Genomic DNA, 12954 nt, shown 5'->3' with positions numbered 1-12954 from the left:
TTTATCTATGCCTTGGCTTTAACCTTTAGCGTAACATGAGAAGTAACACTAACAATAACCTTAAACCTACTGCTAAACCCAAACCAAATCACTACACAAAGCCTAAACCTTACCCAAAATCTAACCCTAACCCTAACCCTAACCCTAAACGTAACCCTAACTCTTAACCTAGCCCTAGACCTAAGCCTTAGCCGAACCATAAGCCTAACCCCAAAACTAACACTGACACTAACACTAAGCCTTCACCTAAAGCTAAATCTAACCCCAAACACTAAACATAGTCTAACAAAGACCCTAACCCTAACCCTAGCCCTAACCCTAGCCCTAGCCCTAGCACTTGCCCTAGCCATAGCCTATACCCTTATCTAACCCTTATCCATAACCATTAACCTAACCCAAAAACTAACACTAACACGAACCTTAAACCTAATGCTAAACCTTAACCAAATCACTAAACAAGGCCAAATCCTAACCCCAAACCTAACCCTAACCCTAACCCTAACCCTAGCCCTAGCCTTAGCCCTAGCCTTAGCCCTAACCTACAACCTTATCCATGCCTTAGATTTAACCATTAGCGTAACCCGAGAACTAACACTAACACTAACTTTAAACCTACCGCTAAACCCAAACCACATCACTATAAAAAGCCTAATCCTTACCCAAGCTCTAACCCTAACCCTAACCCTAACCCTAACCCTAGACCTAGCCTTAGCCCTGGTCCTAGCCCTAGCCCTTATCTAAAACTTTATCTATGCCTTAGCTTTAACCGTTAGCGTTACACGAGAAGTAACACTAACAATAAAATTAAACCTACTGCTAAACCCAAACCAAATCACTACACAAAGCCTAAACCTTACCCAAAATCTAACCCTAACCCTAACCTATACCCTTACCCTAGCCCTAGACCTAAGCCTTAGCCGAACCATAAGCCTAACCCCAAAACTAACACTGACACTAACACTAAGCCTTCACCTAAACCTTAATCTAAGCCCAAACACTAATCATAGTCTAAGCAAGACCCTAACTCTAACCCTAACCCTAACGCTAACCCTAGCCCTAGCCCTAGCACTTGCCCTAGCCCTAGACCTAGCCCTAACCTATACCCTTATCTAACCCTTATCCATAACCATTAACCTAACCCAATAACTAAGACTAACACGAATCTTAAACCTAATGCTAACCGTTAACCAAATCACTAAACAAGGCCAAATCCTAACCCCAAACCTAACCCAAATCAGAACCCTAACCCTAACCCTAATCCTAGCCCTAGCCGTAGCCGTAGCCCTAGCCCTAACCTACACCCTTATCTATGCCTTAGCTTTAACCATTAGCGTAACCCGAGAACTAACACTAACACTAACCTTAAACCTACTGCTAAACCCAAACCAAATCTCTACACAAAGACTAAACCTTACCCAAACTCTAACCCTAACCCTAACCCTAACCCTAGCCGTAGCCCTAACCCTAACCCTAGCCATAGCCGTAACCTACACCCTTATCTAAACCTTAGCCATAACCATTAGCGTAACCCGAAAAATTATTCCATCACTATCCCTAAACCTGAGGCTAATCCTAACCCGTACCACGAAAGCAAGCCTAACCCTTACCCTAACCCTAACCCTAGCCGTAGCCCTAGCCCTTGCCCTACCCCTTACCTACACCCTTATCTAAGTCTTAGACTTAACCATTAGTGCAACCCGAGAATTAACACTAACACTAACCTTAAACCTAATGCTAAACCTTAACGAAATCACTAAACAAGGCCAAATCCTAACCCCAAACCTAACCCTAACCCTAACCCTAACCCTAACCCTAGCCCTAGCCGTAGCCCTAGCCTTAGCCCTAACCTACAACCTTATCTATGCCTTAGCTTTAACCATTAGCGTAACCCGAGAACTAACACTAACACTAACTTTAAACCTACTGCTATACCCAAACCACATCACTATACAAAGCCTAATCCTTACCCAAACACTAACCCTAACCCTAACCCTAAACCTAACCCTAACCCTAACCCTAGCCCTAGCCGTAGCCCTAGTCCTAGCCCTAGCCCTTATCTAAAACTTTATCTATGCCTTAGCTTTAACCATTAGCGTGACACGAGAACTAACACTAACAATAACCTTAAACCTACTGCTAAACCCAAACCAAATAACTACACAAAGCCTAAACCTTACCCAAACTCTAACCCTAACCCTAACCCTAACCCTAACCCTAACCCTAACCCTTAACCTAGCCCTAGACCTAAGCCTTAGCCGAACCATAAGCCTAACCCCAAAACTAACACTGACACTAACACTAAGCCTTCACCTAAAGCTAAATCTAACCCCAAACACTAAACATAGTCTAACAAAGACCCTAACCCTAACCCTAGCCCTAACCCTAGCCCTAGCCCTAGCCCTAGCACTTGCCCTAGCCCTAACCTATACCCTTATCTAAGCCTTATCCATAACCATTAACCTAAGCCAAAAACTAACACTAACATGAACCTTAAACCTAATGCTAAACCTTAACCAAATGACTAAACAAGGCCAAATCCTAACCCCAAACCTAACCCTAACCCTAACCCTAACCCTAACCCTCGCCCTAGCCGTAGCCCTAGCCCTAACCTACACCCTTATCTATGCCTTAGCTTTAACCAGTAGCCTATCCCAAGAATTAACACCAACACTAACCTTAAACCTAATACTAAACCTAAACCAAATCACTAATCAAAACTGAAACGTTACCAAAACCCTAACCCTAACCCTAGCCCTTGCCCTAGCACTTGCCCTAGCCCTAACCTATACCCTTATCGAAGCCTTATGCATAACCATTAACCTAACTCAAAAACTAACACTAACACGAACCTTAAACCTAATGCTAAAACTTAACCAAATTACTAAACAAGGCAAAATCCTAACCCCAAACCTAACCCTAACCCTGGCCCTTACCCTAACCCTAACCCTGACCCTAACCCTAACCCTAGCCCTAGCTCTATCCCTTGCTCGTGCCCTAGCCCTTACCTACACCCTTATCTAAGCCTTAGATTTAACCATTAGGTTAACCCGAGAACTAACTCTAATACTATCTTTAAACCGAATGCTAAACCTTACCCTAGCCCTAGCCCTAAGCCTAGCCCTAACCCTAACCTACATCCCAACCCTTACCCTTGCTCTAGCCCTAAGCCTTAGCCAAACCATAAACCTTACCCCAAAACTAACAATAACAGTAACACTAAGGCTTCACCTAAAGCTAAATCTAACCCCAAACACTAAACCAAGTCTAACTTAGACCCTAACCATAACCCTAAACCTAACCCTAACCCTAGGACTAGGCCTAGGCCTAGCGCTAACATACAACATATCTAAGCATTAGCCTTAACCATTAGCGCAACCCCAGAATTAACACTAACGCTAAGCTTAAACCTAATGCTAAACCTAAACCAAATCACTAATCAAAGCCTAAACCTTACCCAAACCCTAACCCAATTCCTAGCCCTAAACCAAAACCTAACCCTAGCCCTAGCCGTAGCCCTAGCCCTAGCCCTAGCCCTTACCTACACCCTTATATAAACCTTAGCCGTAACCATTAGTCTAACTCGAAAACTAACCCTAACACTAACCATAAACCTGAGGCTAAACCTAACCCGAACAACGAAACCAGGCCTAACCCTAACCCTTACCCTAGCCCTAGCCCTAGCCCTAGCCCTAAGCCTTAGCTGAACCATAAGCATAACCCCAAAACAAACACTAACACTGAGCCTTCACCTAAAGCTAAATCTAAACCCAAACACTAAACAAAGTCTAACCGAGACCCTAACTTTAACCCTAACCCTAACCCTAGCCCTTGCCCTACGCCTAAACTATACTCTTATCTAAGCCTTAACCATAACCATTAGCCTAACCCAAAACCTAACACTAACCTTAAACCTAATGCTAAACATTAACTAAATCACTAAACAAGGCCAAATCCTAACTCTAACCCTCACCCTAACACTGACCCTGACCCTAACCCTAGACCTAGCCCTAGCCCTTACATACACCCTTATCTAAGCGTTAGCTTTAACCATTAGCGTAACCCGAGAACTAACACTAACATTAAACCTACTGCTAAACCCAAACCAAATCACTAAACAAAGCCTAAACCTTACCCAAACTCTAACCCTAACCCTAATCCTAAATCTAACCCTAGACCTAGCCCTAGCCCTAGCCCTAACCTACACCCTTATCCAAGCCTTAACCTTAATCATTAGCTTAACCCGAGAACTGACACTAACACTAACCTTAAACCTGCTGGTAATCTCAAACCAAATGACTAAAAAAAGCCTAAACTCTACCCAAACCCTAACCCTAACCCTAAACCTAACCCTAATCCTAATCCTAACCCTAACCTTAACCTACACCCTTATCTAAGACTTCGCATCAAGCATTAGCCTAATCCAAAAACCAACCCTAACACTTACCCTAATCCTGAGGCTAAACCTAACCAGAAGCTTTAAGCCAAGCCTAACCCTAACCCTAACCCTAACCCTAACCCTAACCCTAACCCTAACCCTAACCCTAACCCTAACCCTAGCCCTAGCCCTAAGCCTTGGCCGAACCACAAGCCTAAGCCCAAAACTAACACTAACACTAACACTAAGCCTTCGCCTAAAGCTAAATCTAACCCCAAACACTAAACAAAGTCTAACCGAGACCCTAACTTTAACCCTAACCCTAGCCCTAGCCCTTGCCCTAGCCCTAAAGTACACCCTTATCTAAGCCTTAGCCTTAACCATTAGCCTAACCCAAAACCTAACACTAACCCTAACCTTAAACCTAATACTAAACCTTAACCAAATCACTAAACAAGGCCAAATCCCAACCCTAACCCTAACCCTAACCCTAGCCCTAGCCCTAGCCCTAGCCCTAAGCCCTAGCCCTAACCTGCAACATATCTAAGCCTTAGCCTTAACCATTAGCATAACTCGTGAACTAACCCTAACACTAACCCTAAACCTGTGGCTAAACCTAAACCCAACCACTAAACAAAGCCTAACCCTTACCCTAAGCCAAACCCTAACCCTAACCCTAACCCTAACCCTAACCCTAACCCTAACCCTAACCCTAACCCTAACCCTACCCTAACCCTAACCCTAACCCTAGCTCTAGCCCTAAACTATACCCTTATCTAAGCCTTTGACTTTAACATTAGCCTAACCCAAAAACTAACACTAAGCTTAAACCTAATGATAAATCTAACCCAAATCACTAAACAAGGCCAAGTCCTAACCCTAACCCTAACCCTAGCCCTTGCCCTTGCCCTTGCCCTAGCACTAGCCCTTGCCCTAGCCCTAGCCATAGCCCTAAACTATACCCTTATCTAAGCCTTAGCCTTAACCATTAGCCTAACCCCAAAACTTACCCTAACACTAACACTAACACTAACACTAACCTTGTCCTATAGCTAACCCTCACCCCAACCACTAAACAAGCCTAACCCAAATGCTAAACCTAACCCTAACCTTTACAGTAACCTTAACCCTAACCCTAACCGAAGCCTTAGCCCAAATCATAAGCCTAACCCCAAAACTAATCCTAACACTAACACTAAGCCTAAGCCTAAAGCCAAACCTAACCCCAACCACTAAACAAAGCCTAACCAAAACCCTAACCCTAACCCTAGCCGTAACATATTCCCTAATCCAAGCCTTAGTCCTAACCCTCAGCCTAACCCTAAACCTAATGCTAAATTGCTTCCTGCCCTGTTCATCATCTTTATCAATGACCTGGATTAAGGCATTGAATGCACCCTTAGCAAGTTTGTGGAAGACACTAAGCTGAGTGGAAGTGTCGATCTGCTGGAGGGTAGGGAGGCTCTGCAAAGGGATCTGAACAGGCTGGACCGCTGGGCAGAGTCCAATGGCATGAGGTTTAACAAGGCCAAATGCCGGGTCCTGCACTTGGGGCACAACAACCCTGTGCAGTGCTACAGACTAGGAGAAGTCTGGCTGGAAACGTGCCTGGAGGAGAAGGACCTGGGGGTGTTGGTTGATAGCGGTTGAACATGAGCCAGCTGTGGCCCAGGTGGCCAAGAAGGCCAGTGACATCTTGGCTTGGATCAGAAATGGTGAGACCAGCAGGTCCAGGGAGGTTATTCTGCGTCTGTACTCGGCACTGGTGAGACTGCTCCTCGAATACTGTGTTCAGTTCTGGGCCCCTCGCCACAAGAAGGATGTTGAGGCCCTAGAGCGAGTCCAGAGAAGAGCAACAAAGCTGGTGAAGGGGCTGGAGAACAAGTCTTATGAGGAACGGCTGAGAGAGCTGGGTTTGTTTAGCCTGGAGAAGAGGAGGCTGAGGGGAGACCTCATTGCTCTCTACAACTACCTGAAAGGAGGTTGTGGAGAGGAGGGTGCTGGCCTCTTTTCCCAAGTGGCAGGGGACAGGACAAGAGGGAATGGCCTCAAGCTCCACCAGGGGAGGTTCAGGCTGGACATTAGGAAAACATATTTCACAGAAAGGGTCATTGGGCACTGGAACAAGCTTCCCAGGGAGGTTGTTGATTCACCGTCCCTGGAGGTGTTTAAGGCACGGGTGGATGAGGTGCTAAGGGGCATGGTTTAGTGTTTGATAGGAATGGTTGGACTCGATGATCCAGTGGGTCTCTTCCAACCTGGTGATTCTATGATTCCATGAAATCAGAGCCCAAGCCGAGTCCCTGGAATGACAACCAAGCCGCTCCCTGCCCTGCCCGCCCCCGGCTGGGAGAACCGAGCGCTCCCCCACTGCCGCCCCCACCGAGCCGGCGTTTTAAATAGCCGTGTTATTTTAGCCCGACGATTCTCCACTCTAAATAGCTGGTTTCAGCTCATTCCCGAGCTGGAGACAAGGATATTATTTTACCCTCGAGAATGGTCCTATTGAATTCGGCAGAGTGGCTCGTGTGTGTAGTTGGTGCTGGCGGGATGGGAGCCGATGCGTCCGGCCGCACAACAATACTGCATGTTAACCTGGCTGGGAAAGGCAGAGGCTCGCGTTGCCGGGTGCTCCTGGGGGCGGTGGAATCCTCGCGGGGCGCCTTCTCCACTCACTGGGGCCAAATCGAATTCGCTTCGATGGAGGCTGTGGATGAGGTTGTTTGGAAGACTCGTGGTGCAGAGTCTCCCAGGTGGCTGAGGCGCTGGCCGTGACTGCACAAACTCCTCCTTGCTCTATGGAGGGGATGTGTGAGGCTGAGACGTCCTCAGGTGCAGAGCGCTTTAAATGCCACCCTGCAAGGTGCAGGCACCGAGTGGTAGAAAACTTGACAGAACTCCTGGAAACTCTGACTTGTAGAAGACTTAATTGGCCTTGCCTTTTGCATCTAGCAGTTTATTTAATGTGCAAGGTCAGAAGCCACTTTCATAGAATCATAGAATCACTAGGTTGGAAAAGACCCACTGGATCATTGAGTCCAACTATTCCCATCAATCAGTAAACCATGTCCCTCAGCATCTCATCCACGCGTGCCTTAAACACCTTCAGGGATGGTGATTCAACCGCCTCCCTGGGCAGCCTGTTCCAGTGCCCAATGACCCTTTCCGTGAAAAATTTTTTCCTAATGTCCAGGCTAAATGTCCCCTGGCGGAGCTTGAGGCCATTCCCTCTTGTCCTGTCACCTGTCACTTGGGAGAAGAGGCCAGCATCCTCCTCTCCACAACCTCCTTTCAGGTAGTTGTAGAGAGCAATGAGGTCTCCCCTCAGCCTTCTCTTCTCCAGGCTAAACAACCCCAGCTCCCTCAGCAGCTCCTCATAAGACTTGTTCTCCAGCCCTCTCACTCACTTTAATATCATTTTGAGCCTTCTATGCACTGTACTTAATGTTGTTCGTAATTATTCAAAGTCCATGTAATTGCATAGCAAATGTGATCATCTGCTGATGCTGAATTTGCTTTTGGATCAGCTGTTTTAGGAATAGCCTTTCGTACATTGCAAGGTAGCAACTTTCTTAGTGGTCAACTCTTTATTCTGCATTCAAGAAGTCTATGCTGATAACTTCATAGTGTGAAACGCAATGCCCAAGATGAGCAGGAAGCCCTCACCCTGCATCTCTGAAGAAACCCCATTGTGACTGGCAAGTTGAATCTGAGCAGCTGACCTGCTGAAAAACAACACTCTAGATTAATAACATATCCTATAAATGATGTAACACATGCATATAAATATCCAAGGGTCAAACAATAAGTCAGATGCTGTTGCTTTAGACTGTGGAGATGTTCAAGCTCCTATCAATCTCATGCCAGGGTATTATTGTCTTAGAGCTGACTATGCAAAGAAGATTAGATGGATGTGAAGAAAATCCTTTTTATAAAGAGAAAGAAGTGAGTGCTTGTATTTACTATGTACCCCTATACATGGTTTACTTTTGTTTGTTTGCTTACATTTTTTCTTGCAATGAAACTCCCATCTTTCCCACAAATTTGTTTAATCTTAAATATGGTCTAAGTAGACTTTCAGCAATATGTAAACAGGAAGTCTAAAACATTAGAATATTGCCTAACTTTGCTTCCAAGATACTGTGTTCCATAAGGAGAATATGTAGCCACTTCTGTCTTTGAGAAAATACGGGTACAAAATGCCGAGAGAAGCATGATTTCGCAGCAAGCTTTCTTTTTGCATCCTTACCAGATTCCCAGGGGAACATGGTGAGCCAAACCTTTAGGAGGTGCACTTAGAATGTCAGCACACTTCAGAGGAAAGACTTGGGTTGAAAGCAAGAGCAAAGATCTCATTATTATTTGGATGGCAAGTGTACCAAATTTTATAAGCACAAAACAATGTGATGTGGCAACCCACTTGGTGCAAGTTAGACCACAGAAACCAAATGAATGGATTTCACTATTGCAAGGAGGATGTAATAAACAACTCTGTATTAATGTAAGATTAGGCTGAAATGTTGCAGCTGGTATGATTATAGCCTTACAATTCACCTAAGAATTTAAACTTCATATCTTTTGTATCACTGAGATAAACAAATTTACACATTCAATAGCACAAAGCAGAGTTTTCCGAATCATGGAATCACTAGGTTGGAAAGGACCCACTGAATCATTGAGTCCAACCATTCCCATCAATCAGTAAACCATGTCCCTCAGCATCTCATCCACCAGTCTTTTAAATGCCTCCAGTGAAAGTGACTCAACCACCACCCTGGGCAGCCTGTTCCAGTGCCCAATGACCCTTTCCATGAAATATTTTTTCCTGATATCAAGCCTGAACCTCCCCTGGTGGAGCTTGAGGCCATTCCCTCTTGTCCTGTCACCTGTCACTTGGGAGAAGAGGTCAGCTCCCTCCTCTCCACAACCTCCTTTCAGGTAGTTGTAGAGAGCAATGAGGTCTCCCCTCAGCCTCCTCTTCTCCAGGCTAAACAACCCCAGCTCTCTCAGCCGTTCCTCGTAAGACCCATTCTCCAGCCCCCTCACCAGCTTTGTTGCTCTTCTCTGGACTCACTGTAGAGCCTCAACATCCTTCTTGTGGTGAGGGGCCCAGAACTGAACACAGTGTTTGAGGTGCAGTCTCACCAGTGTCATACATACAATTATCAGTAAACAAGTAAATTCAAAGGTTTATACAGCCTATTATAGAGCTGGGAGCTGGTGACGGCATCCGCTGTTGTGGATGAATATCATCCATAGTGGCAGGAGAGTGGTGCCTTGCAACATTTCTGTAGTTATTATAATGAATTTTGTAGCACTTTTCCTCACTTTGCCTGCTGCAATTATATCTGCAGATGGGCAGTTCCACGTGTAGTATTCTAATCTTCGTGTTGCTTTAATATCAACCTTGATTCACTAAATATATCAGCTTCTTCTCTATTAATCTCTTGGGGTTTGTTTTAGTCTTTGTTTAGGGAAGCATTGAGCAGGTACATGACACATTCATTTAATTGATACACAAAATGAATACACATAATTGCAGTATTGTGACACAGGAAAAGCTATCAAAATCTTTTCTGTGATGGCTAGCAGTCATGATCTGAACATCTGCAAAGTGTTTTAGGAGGAGGTTAACAAATAAAATATTTGGAGGGCTGATATATTGGTAGAGGCTAGTTAGCTGAAAATAATTCTTTGACATTTTATTCCTAGGCCAGGCGTTTTTAAAGGATATGGAAAGACATCTCGGATTGTTCATCTCACCTAACTTTAGATGTCTGCGATGTGAATGTCTGCATCTGAGCTAGTCACTCTCTTCACTGAGTATAAAGGGAACCAGAAATAGGCGCTTTTAAGTATGTGATTCATCTAACCTATTTTAGATGTCTATGTTAGGATAAGCTGACTTGCATCCTAGAAATGCCTGTTTCTGTCCATTGACTGTAACAGGACCAGCGGGTGTGTCATTCAGCTGTAAATGTCTACATTTTATAAGTCTGCATTTACTCAGCCAAATGCCACCCATGTGATTTTAACATGAGTTATCCCACTGTCCCCCTGTTCCACTTGTTTTGAAGTCTGAGAGGGGTGAATGGAGCACAGGGTACCACGCAGAGAACTTTACACAGAGTAAAATGGTGAGGAATACCCTATTTTTTGAAAGTAAAAAAAAATTAAGACTAATTTTATTCAGTGTATTACAGGGCCCTCCCAATCAAAAACAGAACAACTTTTGAGATAAATTTTAATCTAATTTATTTATGGGCATTTCAAGTTTCTTTTGGAGGATCTTCTGATACCACAGTAGCAAACACCCTTACTTCTGGACTAATACTTTTTGGAAGATAGTGCTTACTATAGCAGCATAAAATGTGGCTATTTCTAAGTAGAAAAGAGACCAAAGACAAGATCAAAAGCTTGGGTGATAATGTCTGATGTTGAAAGCTGCACTGCTTGGTGCAGAGTAGCAAAATCAGCTTTCACAAACAACCAGTCAGAGCATGTGTTTTGATGTAAAATATGCTGAGAACTAGGCTAGCCAGAGAATCATATAGGAAAGACACTGCACGGAAATGTTCTGAAGTGCTGCTGAGAATTGAAAAATGATACTTAATTTAAGTCTTCAGAACATTTTTCTCAAAAGACAAATGTGACTACAATTAGGTACTGCCATATACGATATATAAGCTATCACCTAAGCTTCCCGTACAAGAAATCAGTGTTTAAATACCTAAGAAGGCTAACTGGCGAAGAGCCAGTTAGTGACAGCCATGTGGTAATGCTGTGGGTTTAATCTTGTGGTTTTAGGACTTAAGATATTCCAAGCTGCTGGGAGAGATTCACAGAGCTGAAACTTCCTTCAGGAACTTGATGCTTGAATGCAAAGTGAAAGGAGAGGATCCTGTTCTTCAGGGAGCAGATGGAGAGGAGGAGCTGCCAGTGCTGTCACCTGTCCCATCTCCCTTTAGCTTGATTGTTGGAATGCGGAGAGAGGAAGTTGTAGGTCTGCAGTCAGTCATCACAAAACTTACAATAGCTCTTAGGAGAATCTGAGGATGAAGATAGTTTCCAATCCACCCTGCTGAGGCTCTTCTGCATTGTACAGGATAGTTAAATACTGAAAGAAAGTAAGATTATAAACATAAAATATATCTCACACCATCAAGCAGAAAGTCTGTAATTGCTGTATTTGCCTGTGTATGGGGAAATTTGAGTTCTACCCCTATATCTGCACGTATATCACTGCTTTTTTGTATCTTCTTGTAATTAGATTTGTAAATGGTCTCCCTTCTCCCCAGTCACTTGACTAGGTGGACTAATGATTAGAGCATTCTTTGTCTGTGAGTATTCAATAATTCTATGCAAAGTGAAATACCTTCAGAAGTAGAGATGGCAGCATCATTTTATTTATTTATTTTTTGAATACTCCATTTCTTAGCTGCTAGTTAACAAAGGCTAAAAAAGGAGTTAAGCATACATCTCACACACCCTGGACACTTCTAATCACAGGAAGATATTGCCATTAGCTTGGGTTTATGTCAAGTTTAATCAATCAATCAGATGGTTGTGATCTGAGAATGCTTAAGAGATCACATTTTTTTATAGGTAAAAGAGAGAGGTCAACTTTTTAAAACAGATACTGAAGTATGCAGACCGCAGTACTTTTGGCTATGTTCAGAAGGTGATCTGAAGGAACATAAAGGACCTGCTGGAACTTGTCAGAAACTTGAGAGAGAAAGGAATATATAAAATATGTATTTAATGTGATCCATGGCATATTACAGAAACTACATCTATTTTTGACAGCTGTATTCAACAGGGTGAAATGGCTCAAGTCAGTGGAAATTTGATATTGATTTTGAAAGGACCAGTGTTTTGTCTGGTATAGGAATATGAAGGAAGCCCTTCACACACAGCAGATTAAACTGTCTGCAAATACCAAACACATTTTGTGTGCATGATTAGAGTTCACATTTCTATAGTCGAAGAGATTGACTGAGATGGTTACAAATCTCTTACGAGGTTAATTCATGGTTCAAGGTTCTTGAAAAGCTGTTCCACAAAGATCAAGAGACTACTGACTGCAGGCAGTTTTTCCAAGGGGCTTCTAAAGGCATGAGTACTGAGCAGCTCCATTTTCAAAAGCAGGAGCTTAAAGTCAAGCTTGACCTTATGATTTAACCTGTTACATCTTTCAGCTAAGTGTCTCACAGGTTAAGAGAGTTTGTCTTCAGTGGGGAGTTTTCCATTACGGAAATGTGCTAGGGAACAACTCCAAGATTCTGGAAAATACCTTATAATAGCTATTAGAGCTATTACCTCTTCCTTTAGAGAAACTTCATTCCAATCCACCAAATGTTCTTGCACTTATTTGTTGTGCATATACATCATGTGAATGAACTTAATGATTCACACACCAAAAAAATTAAACATGTATTTAAGTCTTTTCAGATGACAGAGAAGAAGAGCAAAGTTGATGAAAGAGTAAGGTCTGCTCCCTTTCCCAACACTTGAATATGAATTTTGACATGTAGTAAGTTTTAGAATGAAGGAAAGGCTTTGCCTGGGAAACTGAGAAG

Source organism: Phaenicophaeus curvirostris, chromosome 1, assembly GCF_032191515.1.
Source record: "Phaenicophaeus curvirostris isolate KB17595 chromosome 1, BPBGC_Pcur_1.0, whole genome shotgun sequence".
Classification (NCBI taxonomy): domain Eukaryota; kingdom Metazoa; phylum Chordata; class Aves; order Cuculiformes; family Cuculidae; genus Phaenicophaeus; species Phaenicophaeus curvirostris.
Note: the sequence above shows the minus strand (reverse complement) of the source record.